Source organism: Ptychodera flava, chromosome 17 (assembly GCF_041260155.1).
Source record: "Ptychodera flava strain L36383 chromosome 17, AS_Pfla_20210202, whole genome shotgun sequence".
Lineage (NCBI taxonomy): Eukaryota > Metazoa > Hemichordata > Enteropneusta > Ptychoderidae > Ptychodera > Ptychodera flava.
Window position 1 is genome coordinate 10,542,635 of NC_091944.1, and position 12,232 is coordinate 10,554,866.

The following is a 12,232-nucleotide window of genomic DNA, read 5'->3' on the forward strand; positions in this document are numbered from 1 at the left end:
AGTTTCACTTAAAAACAGACCCTGTATCTCTTATACATATTGTTGATTTTGTTCAAAATATTGCAATTCCATAATCAAAACCATTTCTTGATAACTCTTTTTAATCAATGAAAGTTACATGTATAATTATTGTGCTGGATGTCAGCTTTGAAAGGAATTATGACAGACTCAATAAAGTGTACTATAATTTATCAAGAATTATATGACAATCTATCAGTTCCCCAATGTACGGGTCCACAGAACCCCTATACTTTGTGTACGTTAAACTTTCCCCTAAAAGTTACTTATTAACCCTCTGAGTGCCATAATTTTCCCAACCAAAATTTTAGTGCGACATTTTACCAGTCTTTATCAATTTTTTATAAATCTTTTGACAATTTTGGACCAAATGGGTATCACATTTCATTGGCTACAGTTTTTTGTCAAAATTTTGGCAAAAATCAGAAAAAAATTGACTGGGGTATATTTTATAAAAGCGACAAAAATTGACTTTGGCGCTCAAAAGGTTAATCCATTGGAAACAAAGCACCAGAGCCCATTGTGTTACATTAGTGTTAAGTGCATGTTTACATCAGACACCATTGATAAAATCTTAGTTTTTTGATTATTGGAACATTCACTAGCCTAGAATCACAGGCAATTTTTCACTTCTGGGTGATGTTTGTTGACAAGCGACTGAAAGATCGACGTGAGTCAATCTTTCCTTCAGAAATCAAGACATGACATCAATTCTACATCTGTTTTACAGTGTGCCCTCTTCATGACAACACTTGTGAACTCTTTGGGTCAGTTTAAGACGTGGATAGTTGTCTATGACGTGAGAAAGTTTCACACATTACATGTCCATGTATTATAGGGTTGATGCCTGGAAATTCACAGAAATCGATAAATTGACACACAGATTTCACAATTTGGTCAGCACACGGCTATCCCAGTGCACTGGGTATCATCTGTGAACACAACTGTAATACAAAGCAATACAGTATGTCACGCTCCTTCACTGCTAAAAACAACTACCAATACTGCTGCGGTTCATGATGGAATCAACATATGTATTTCCACTGGTTAGAGTCAGAAATGAGTAAATTTACTGACAGTATACAGTTCAGTGATAAAAGTGTGCCATGCAATTAATGACGTCTGGATGGTATTATTGTAATTTCTTACCTGGCTTATCGCTGTCTTGATCCCTGAACAGAGACTAGTAGGATGCCCACTTTCGTTACACCCAATAAAAGTGTCAATGCTCTCGATTTAATTAATGGGCTAAATACATGTGGAATTTGCACATCCGTAAATGTGTCTTCAGAGGTGCCCGACCTGTAACCTCTAAACGCATTTGCTCGCAGACCTAATGGTTAAGATATCTGTCCCTCATGATCGCTTTAGCAGCGACTATGCATTTAACGATGCAGTTACCGAGGTGAAAACACCTCATAAAAGTGTTCTTACACAAAGCTTGGCATACTGACCGCACACACCTCACTAGTCATGTTATGCCTCTCAAGGCAGATTACAAGTGGTCGAGATCTCTATAGCAGGTCATTGTGCAGTATGACACTCATGGGAGGTGACCAGTATTGTGGTTATCACAATAGAAGCATTGAGGGAAAACATCTTATCCGTAGCTGCGCCGGACGTTATGCAAATAAATGTATGGTCTCAAGGCCGTCCTTTGGAATGGGTACATGTACATTAAAAAGGAAAAGGCATGCATTACGGTAAAACCAGCCGCAGGTGTTGCTTCAAGAACTCTGTCTGCTACAGGTATGTGTAATTAGATAGGGTACAGATGACTACACTGTATATAGCCAAGATCTTAAAGATATCTGTGAACTTGAGATTTAATGAATTTCATGAAGCACTATTCAACAAGAGGAAGAGCATGACAGTATGAGGGTCCAAAAGGTCTTGAAGTGAGTCGGGGTCATTGGAACTGCACTTAAAGGTCGTATGGGACCCAGGCGACCAACGTACACACCGTATCCAAGGTACCTTGGCCAGTGATGAAAGTTGGAACATGTCTGTCGTAATGTGCATCATAAAATTTCAATGTTGATGTGATGCATCTAGATATCGTGCATGCAATACCAGTACATTGTTTGTAAACAAGAAAGTCACACAGGCATAGTTCCAACAACTACGCCCCCCCCCCCCCCACCCTCTTTAAGTACCTTTACTGTAATTTAATCTAATTGAAATATGTGGCAAGAAGCATCCACTGGATGGTGTTGCCTTATCTTACATGTTTGACCCTCCAGGATACATGTAAAGGATGTATTTACCATGAAAACTCAAAAAGTAGTTTAATTATAGTTTTCTTAATGACTGAATCACAGGAATAGCCACCTATCTCATCCATTGAAACCGGTCTACTATGTTGAAAGCTACGTCCTCAATGGAAAGGGGTCCCTTGCATACAGGTATTTGAAGCTGTACGAAATGCAGTTCTGGAGTTTCCTCCGTGGTACATAATGCATGAGGCTTACAGTACACCTACGCTATGCAGTTGAGGTGAGAATAATTTACAAATGCATTTTGAATTATTTTTTGACAGTCTCACTCTAGATGGTCACATGCCTGCATTGAACAAACAGCTGTGTTTAACTGACCTTGAAGATGACATGCACTTGATCATCAACATGTGTATCATAAATACTGCTAACCCTTAACCATACACTTTCACTATGTCAATGTCTTAACCCCTTGACATACATGTACATACATAAACTGCATGTCCACAAGCTACAGTACAAATCTCCTATATTAACTTTGAGCACCAAAGTCAATTTTTGTCACCTTTAGAAAACACACTCCAGTCAATTTTTTTCAGATTTTTGTCAAAATTTTGATAACAAACTGTAGCAAATGGAATGTGATGTCCAATTGGTCCAAAATTATCAAAAAAAATAAAAAAAATTCATAAAAAATTGGCAAAATGTGGCAGTAAAATTTTGGTGGGAAAAATTACAGCACTTAAAGGGTTAAAGTAAAGCCCTACAGGATTTCTCCCATAATGAAAAGGGATGGGTATAAAGGGGATATACCAATACTAGAATACAAGCAGAGTCACTGTAATGTCATTGATAGATCAAGTTAATCCCCTGCCTCTGTCCTCTAAGGAACATTTACACATTAGATGCATATTATCGGTGGTACTTGAAGATTTGCCTAGTAACATGTACTAGACAAACCAAAGAATTACAGCAGCTACGGTCAATGCTGTTTAATTGTTGGAGTATCATAAACAAATAGTGCTGCATATAGATAGAGTGAGCAAGTCCAGTATTTGCATTTTTCACTTAAACAATGAACCTGCCATTCTATTGTTAATCCAACGGACAACAGAGTACTATCTGACCGGGAGTAGAATGATTGGAAGTAAACACAGACCCAGCTGAGAATACGTTGCACTGCCCAGACTTATTCTAGTCCGTTGACCACTGAATATGCTAATTAAAACAAGTCATCGTTGATGACACAGTCCCCACTTGTAATGGGTACTTTGATTACATGTCCTAAGAGGATAGAGTCCTCTTCATTAATTGAGACATGCCCAAGTTTTGGCTAAGGACACGAAAACATTGTAACAAAATGGCTGCCATGCAGCCATATTGGATCATATCAAGAAACAATTGACATACATATGTATGACATAGGTTAATGTCCTTGTACCAACTTTGAATAAAATCGGTTAAGATATGCCTTAGAGTATTATGGCCCTCGACAGGAAAAAATCGTAATAAAATGGCCGCAAGGCAGCCATATTGGATCGTATCACATAACAAATTGACATGCATATGTATGACATTAGTCAATCTCCTTGTACCAACTTTGAATAAAATCCGTTGAAACATGTCTGAGTTATTGCTCTGTACATGAAAATATCGTAATAAAATGGCTGCCTAGCGGCCATATTGGATCGTATCACATAACAAATTGACGTACATATGTAAGACATAGGTCAATGTCCTTGTACCAACTTTGAATAAAATCGGTTGAGATATGCCTGAGTTATGCCTCTGCATATGAAAAAATCGTAATAAAATGGCCACACAGCAGCCATATTGGATTGTATCACAAAACAAATTGACATGCATATCTATGACATTGGTCAATGTCCTTGTACCAACTTTGAATAAAATCGGTTAAAACATGTCTGAGTTATGGCACTGTATATGAAAATATTGTAATAAAATGGCCGCCTGGCGGCCATATTGGATCGTATCACAAAACAAATCGACACGCATATCTATGACATTGGTCAATGCCCTTGTACCAACGTTTGATAAAATCGGTTGAAACATGTCTGAGTTATGGCTCTGTACATGAAAAAATCATAATAAAATGGCCACCTGGCGGCCTTATTGGATTGTATCACAAAACAAATTGATGTGCATATCTATGACATTGGTCAATGTCCTTGTAACAACTTTGAATAAAATCGGTTGAACCATGTCTGAGTTATGGCTCTGTACATGAAAAAATCGTTAAAAAATGGCCGCCTGGCGGCCATATTGGATCGTATCACAAAACAAAATCACGTGCATATCTATGACATTGGTCAATGTCCTTGTACCAACTTTGAATAAAATCGGTTGCAACATGTCTGAGTTATGGCTCTGTACATGAAAAAATCGTAATAAAATGGCCGCCTGGCGGCCATATTGGATCGTATCACAAAACAAATCGACGTGCATCTGTATGACATATGAAGTAATCCTTGTACCAAGTTTGAATGAAATCGCTTCTTGCATCTCTGAGATATCTGCGTGAACGGACGGACGCACGCACACACGCACGCACGGACGCACACACGCACGGACATGACCAAACCTATAAGTCCCCCCGGACGGTGTCCGTGGGGACTAATTAGTAAGCAAATTCCTATGCGTGAGTAAATTACAGAAACATTTTATGACAATGCTCCAAACTAAAACGGCTCAGCACATTTGATGTTACATGTGTGAACTATCTTTTAAACATTTAAAAGTGAAATGATCAACCAACGATGTTACAATCAAACAGTGAACACACATTACCGGTAGTTACTGAAATACCAATAAAAAGCCCCTGTCCCAGTTATAAGCCTTTCTCAGCTTTTGCAGAGAAGTGACAATGAAAACTTCATGCACCTCGAAAGTTAGCCTTAGATTGTCTGTACAGTAAAAATTGGAAATTACTAATATGTACTTGCATGACTGATGATTGAGACATTTTGAGAATCGATGGGATCACCCCTGGTGCAGCTTTCTCCAAAACATAATTTAACACTGTTTCTCAAAAGTGCAGTCACGGACTATCTATCAAACATTAGAAAATGATATTAATACAGACTGACATTGAACAAAAGATGAAGAAAAAAGTTGTAAAACTTACAGAAAACTGTGTTCGTGAAGTGCAATTCCTGCAAGAAGAACTTGACAAGTTTGACACTGACGACGTTTCAGGTGTCACTGCTAAGGAACGCATCTAAAGCGTGAAACGAGGCAATAAAAGTGACCAACCACAGAATGGGTAGCTGCAATTAACCAACTGAGGTCAAAGGTCAAACCCAAATATTTCAAAAAAGAGGGTGATTTATTTGATTAGAGTTGACACATTGTATTGGTTGTGACAGTAACCCTGAAACAGGGCCATTTCTGTGTTCAGCCTTGGCGATGATGGCTTATGCATATGTACCTGTTTGAATGTCACTGTCAGTGTCTGACTAGCCAGAATAAGATACTGGCTCAGATCCACTGAACAGTACTCACTCTACTGGTAGCACAGTCCTTCAATGGCTCCAGGTACATGTACAAAGTCATGCCAACCAACCACCTTGGCATTGACCTTGTTGACAAGAATATGGAAGTACTGGTACTACCAGATAACCCATATACCGGTAAATGCTTGTGAGACATTCATGACACACAAGGGACAAATCCATTATTTGACTCCTTGGCTTCTCATCTTGGAGAGGTCACTAGGACGCTTTCCCATGATTGGGTCCCATCTTTGACATACATGTACAAGTGCATACACTGGTGAAATTTTCTACAGAATTCACAAGAGACTTTCCAACAGCATGAACTTGCAGAGTCTCTATACTTTACAGCGAACTACAAATATCTAAGTATTGTCCATCAGTACTTTAATACTGTTTATGGCAATATCTATTTTCTTCTATCGCAGTATGAAATGATGACTGTACAGTACATGTTCCATCAATTACTAAAATTTGTTTTCACATTTGAAAATTACAGTTTTGTAATGTATTTAAAATTAACCAAAAATCATTCCAGGTAAATCAAACCAATTATTGCTACCTCTTTTGCCTTCCGTTCATGTTTATTCCCATGTGATGACCTTCTACCAGTGTTTTCTGGAGGTTACATGAATTATTATATCCTATTCATTGGAGTTAGAGTACTGCCATATTGCCTTTTATAACACTAGAGTGTATAGTCAAACAAAATGCTAGCCTACATCATTAGGTGTATATGTTCAGAGTGTTCTTCTATTGGCTCTGCTGTTTCTCTACTTTAGCATGGCCAATGACCATCACTTTGGACATTTACACATACATGCACGTGTAGGGGTAACAAAATGCTGACACATTCTGTTTTGATACATTCATGCGTCAAGTTAAGCTGACTTCACTCACACTGACTGAATGTGACATTAATAGGCATGGATATTTAGTGTGCCAAGGTCTGTGAGCACCCTGCTGTATGTAAGACTGAGTCAATTTGCCATTCCGCTTTGCAAACTTGTCAATGGAAGGCTGATTGAAGAATGTTTGGACGAGGAACCAGCTGTCTGTCACATTTACAACATCTATCTTGGTTGTATTAAACCGCTTATTGCTGCATATTTATGGGTATGAAGAATAAATGACTTGATACAATCATAACTATGACACTTGCTGCTATTATGAAATTAAATTTTCATCTCTACCATGTATATGAACATAGCCTTCACAATGCTACACACATGGCATTTATGACCCCTGGCCCTGTGGATGTCATCTTGGGAAAGCGCCCTCTACAGCTGAAATTTATCATTGTAAATTTTCAATTGCTTCCCATAGTTCTTTTGACATGTTTTTCAAAAACTTCACCAGTCTGCTGTTTGTTTTACTTAATTTGAAACCTGTTGAGTGAAAATGAATTTTCACCACTCTTTTTTCGTGACAATCAAATATTACTTTCTTACACACAGAGTTCCTACATGCATGGTAGCCATTTTGAACATCAAATATTGTTAAAGTTACACAATTTTTTCCTAATCCCAAAATTTGCACAGAGACCACTTATATTTATTCTTGATTATGAAACGGCTTGGTTAAAAGTTTCCTTCGGGGAAGTTTAAGCAAAAGTTTGAAACTTTCTGTTTTGGAATGCATGCTCCCTTTATTACATTTCTTACCTCTTTGTTGTATATTTTGGTTGACTGAATTTTGGTACACCAGCTTGTACTGGTACCGTGAATATGCAAGAATTTCTGTGATCAGTGATACAACATATTGCCAGGGACTAACTGGTCTACCGTTCGATCAGTTTGAAATCCTTTCATGAAAAGCATTTAGCATGAAAATACCAGTTTCTGTTTCATTTGTTTCTATCCAATGTGCACTCCTGTGAAAATATACATCTGTCTTCATCATCTAAAATTATTTTATTGAAAAAGAATACTGCAGATGGGCAAATAATTTGGTTCTATATTTATTGACAATTTTGTATATTCATTGTTATTCACATGACAAGGTCAATGGCATGACGCATTAAAGGAAAAAAGTGTTGACAAAGGAATTTTGATCTGAACAAGAACTCCACATGATTGTCAACATTTCCATCAGACTTTACACACACAGACTGCCATTGACAAGTTGAAAAACTGAGAATTTTGACATAATCTCAGGAGTAGAACAAAAACTTCATCACAAAAAGAAAAAAAATATTGGAACTGTATTTGCAAGTCATTGTTTATGGAGCTTTGTAAAAATTTGCATTGAAAGATGGCAATTGTGGATATTGAGAAAATATAACTATACGCTGCAGACTACTGGATAGTTTTCAGAAAAAAGTAAACTCCTCAAATATTAAGATAAAACGTAGTAGATAAGGTTCTGGCCAATCACAGGGCCTGTAATATAGCGAATGAGAAATGTGTTTACAAACCATGGTCACTTGAATAATGGACCAAACCACATTGGCTGCAGGGGGTCTGTCAATATTATTTTTAGAATTGTCCTATGGTTAGACAGCATACTGTATCCTTGCAAAGCACACATAACATTTATACATATAGACTAAAGGTTCCCTGTAGTGCTAAGCCAATATCATACATGTATACATGTACGTGGTACCATTTAGAGTTCCCTTGGAATCAATATGAAACAATTGTATTTCTGTCTCACCAATATTTCTGTGTATATGTTACATACACACAGAAATACTGGTATATACGCACAGTATTGTACACAGTTTGTGTACTAAACTTTGTGAATATGACAGTAAAACCATTAATTTTCACAGGATATTTAAAGCCCCACTCGCACCATCTTTTTGCATATTTTTTTAAAAGATAGTTGTTCAAACATTGGCAACAAACATAGAACATAGATTTTTAACAACTAGATAGCTTTTGAGTTGCAACTCAAATATGGCCTCTGCATACATGTACCGGTATACGGTATGCGTTGAAGTGTTTGAATGTAATTGACCAAATCCAGCACCAAGGATTGGATACTAACATTTCAAAAGACATTGTAGCTTAATAACAGGAATCCAAAACATCTCTTCTAAATTTGAATGGTAGTATCTTGTAGATTAGTAAATGCAAAAAAGATGCAGCTAATGGGACTTTAATTTCAATAAATTTCAATGTCTGAGACATTTCCAATGTGATTTAAATTCACTGATTGGAAAGTAAAAATAGAATCCTGAGTAATTTAACATTTACCCCTGGGCTTGTTTCAGCATATTTCATCTGTCAGAGAAAATAGTGACATTAAATTTCAGCGAATAATTAATGTTCTTCAGGTATGTCTTTGAAAGCATTGAACACAGGACGCAGTAACAACATGCCTACTGGTACTGGCTTGCCTCATACTAATTGCCTGTATTGATTGATTAGATACAGTGATGACATTTCACTACATCGATCATACCAACTTTCATGGTAGATGAGGACACCCTGTAACCATATTCGGCAACACACAATGTTACCACGATTGGCAACACACAATGTAACCACGATTGGCAACACACAACACACAATGTAACCACGATTGCAACACACAATGTAACCACAATTGGCAACACACAATGTAACCACGATTGGCAACACACAATGTAACCACGATTGGCAACACACAATGTAACCACGATTGGCAACACAATGTAACCATGATGGGCAACACAAATATTGCTCTTGCCTAATGACAATAGCAGCATAACGTCATAAAATACAACCCTTGGACCCTTATCTCCTTCTGTAAGGGTCCACCTTTGTCACAGAAAACAATCTCAGTGACCAAACCATGGGAGTGAAGGGTTAAAATGTGCATTTTAAAGTCCAAACTGCCAATTCAATATGCAACTTCACTGTGACACATAAATTTCTTTTTGTGTGCAATTTACTGCCATAAATAATCAATGCTGTCCTTCTGCACTAGACATGATTCAAATAAAAATATTTTTGCACAGAGCATTAATTTTTAATTTTTAATCTTTGTCCGACATGGTGATATTTATATACCTGGTACTGTATAAGCAAAGTTAACAATAGCAATGCACCAGTATTTGCGAACTAGATGTCTTTTAATTGACGTAATTGAAGATTTTTGCAAGTTGTCAGTACAAGGTAGGATAATTGTTTATGTAATACAACATGATAAACAGCTTTTAGTCTTGATGTTTGTGATAATACAATGTAAGTCAACTATAAACCTGACATACCGTAACTGTTGAGGTAGATCGCACCTCGGGGACAGATATTCAGGCACAATTCTTTTCTGATGTACCACTTGGGGGGGGGGGGGGGTTATTTTAAGGCTGTGGTATAAGAAAACTTTTCAATGGCTTAGCTTTTCAAAATTTGAAAAATGTTATTTTTCTCCATAGAGTTAACACAAGGGTGGCTGCCATTTTGAATTTCCAATATCACAAAATGTTGGGTAATTTGTTGCACTGGTTCCTAAATTTGCACGGTGACCAATGATATTTATTTTTGGTTTGGTAAGAGAATGGCTGAAAGTTTCATTTAGGAAAGTTTGAGCAAAAGTTTACTGTAAGTCTTTCACTATTGAGGTGCATACTTCCTTAAAGACTTTTAAGATAGGTTGTATACTGCGGAGTGTTAAGCTGACATTGGACCTGAGATAGAAAGTTTTTAATAATTTTTCTCTTTAATTTTTACAAAGGAAACTTAAACCACCCTCTTTCATAATCAAGAATAAAAGCCAAGAGTGTTGCTGTACATAGTCAAAAATTGGCATAAAACCCCCTAAAATTTACCCAATATTTAAAATTTGAAATGGCTGCTATAGGTACCAGTATTACTTGTAAGGGAAAAATTACATTTAAAAATTATCAATTTTTGTACAAACGAAACCTTGAAACCTTCATTTTCTCCGTAGGCTCTTCAAAATAAGTGGACAGGAGCAGCAGACAAGCAAATGTATCAAGCAAATTTGTGTATTCCGAAACAACGTCCACTCGGCACATTATTATTCTTCCATAAAATAAATATTGATTTGATAAATATTGATGTCAAAGCAGAGACAAGTTTAAAATTTTTAAAACTAAATTTCATAGCACATACATGCACATTGTAGTTCGATACTGACATGTAAAGTGATACACCGTGACTCTGCTGAATAACATTAGAATTTCATCAACAGCTAGTGTTTACAAGTACATCAAGTTACAACAACGCATATTTACAAGTACATCAAGTTACAAAAAGCCTGTGTTTGCAAGTACATCAAGTTACATTGTGAAACGATGACTTCACTGTAACACGTCACACATGTATATTTACTAGTAACACAGTGTTGTGTGCACGATACAATTGAGTGCACAGAGTGTTCCAGAAATAACAAATTGAAGCGCTTACTAAGATGCAGCTTCAGTAAGTCTACATAACCTACATAGAGCATTAGATTGTTTAACCCTCTGAATGTTGTATTTTTCCCACCAAAATTTTAGTGCAATATTTTACCAGTTTTTATGAACTTTTCTGTAATTTTTCTGATAATTTTGGACCAAATGAACACAACATTTCATCAGCCACAGTTTGTAATCAAACTTTTTGCAAAAATTTGACAAAAATTGACTGAGGTAGATTTTATAAGGGCAACAAAACTTGACTAAGGTGCTCAATGGGTTAATAGTAAGGCCAAATAATCTTCTAATAGTGATCAGATATTGTTGTTAAATTCATAGAACTTCTTTACCAAAGTATGCATTTTGGCAAACTGCCAATCTCTAAATATCGTTCATTTCTAAGGCTCTGTTTTTTGTATAGGGATGTTCTGCTGCACTGGATGAAACAATGATAATGATTTCGTAAGAAGCAACGATCTTCAGACTCTGATGATACATAATAACTTTAGCAGCTTTGTGGAGCCTGGACTGTGCTCAGAATTCATTCATAAGTCTAGCGTTTGTTTTATTTACAAGATTGCCATCAAACTGGGGAACACGTACTCAATACCAGTGGAATATAGCGGTTGTGTCTCCAACAGTAATGACTGCACATGTGATGGTAGGTGTCATCACTGTGCGACCTCTTTTGGTATACTATGAATCTCATCTCCATGCTAAACATTACCTTTTGCCTAGTAACAATGTAACCAAAGCTATTCCATTATTAGATCATTTGTTCATATTTTAAATTGTTGTTCATGTGAGAAAAGAAATATTAACTCACAAATGTGTATATATACTTGCAATATCATAAAGAAGTTAGATCAAATTGGACGAAATAATAATTTGCATAACACTGTTTATCTCCCCAACTTTCAATTATGATAGTTTTCCTGTGTATATTTCTGATACGTTGTCTAATAAACATGCAAAAATAAATATTTCTGCAAGTTTAGATTACCTTATGATTTTTCACAACTGTGCATGCAAGAACAATGAAACTACAACTTCGTAGGCGACTGACTGCAAATATTATGATGAAAACTGGAAAAAATATATTCAACATCTAAGACTGCAAGCTGCAACAACATCCACCC

At 36.6% G+C, this 12,232-nt stretch overlaps 1 protein-coding gene across 3 annotated transcripts in view; it reads right to left on the reverse strand.

Moving 5' to 3' along the window:
- Positions 1 to 12,232, reverse strand: part of LOC139115382 (gamma-2-syntrophin-like) — a 112,290-nt gene that overhangs the window by 95,338 nt on the left and 4,720 nt on the right. Inside the window, exon 1 of one of the 3 annotated variants that reach the window (XM_070677453.1) lies at positions 1,168 to 1,399. The exons of the other annotated variants lie outside the window; for them this stretch is intronic. The gene's annotated coding sequence lies outside the window, so the exon portion shown is untranslated. Of the gene's footprint in view, positions 1 to 1,167; positions 1,400 to 12,232 lie in introns of those variants that run through there. 3 annotated transcript variants of the gene reach the window in all.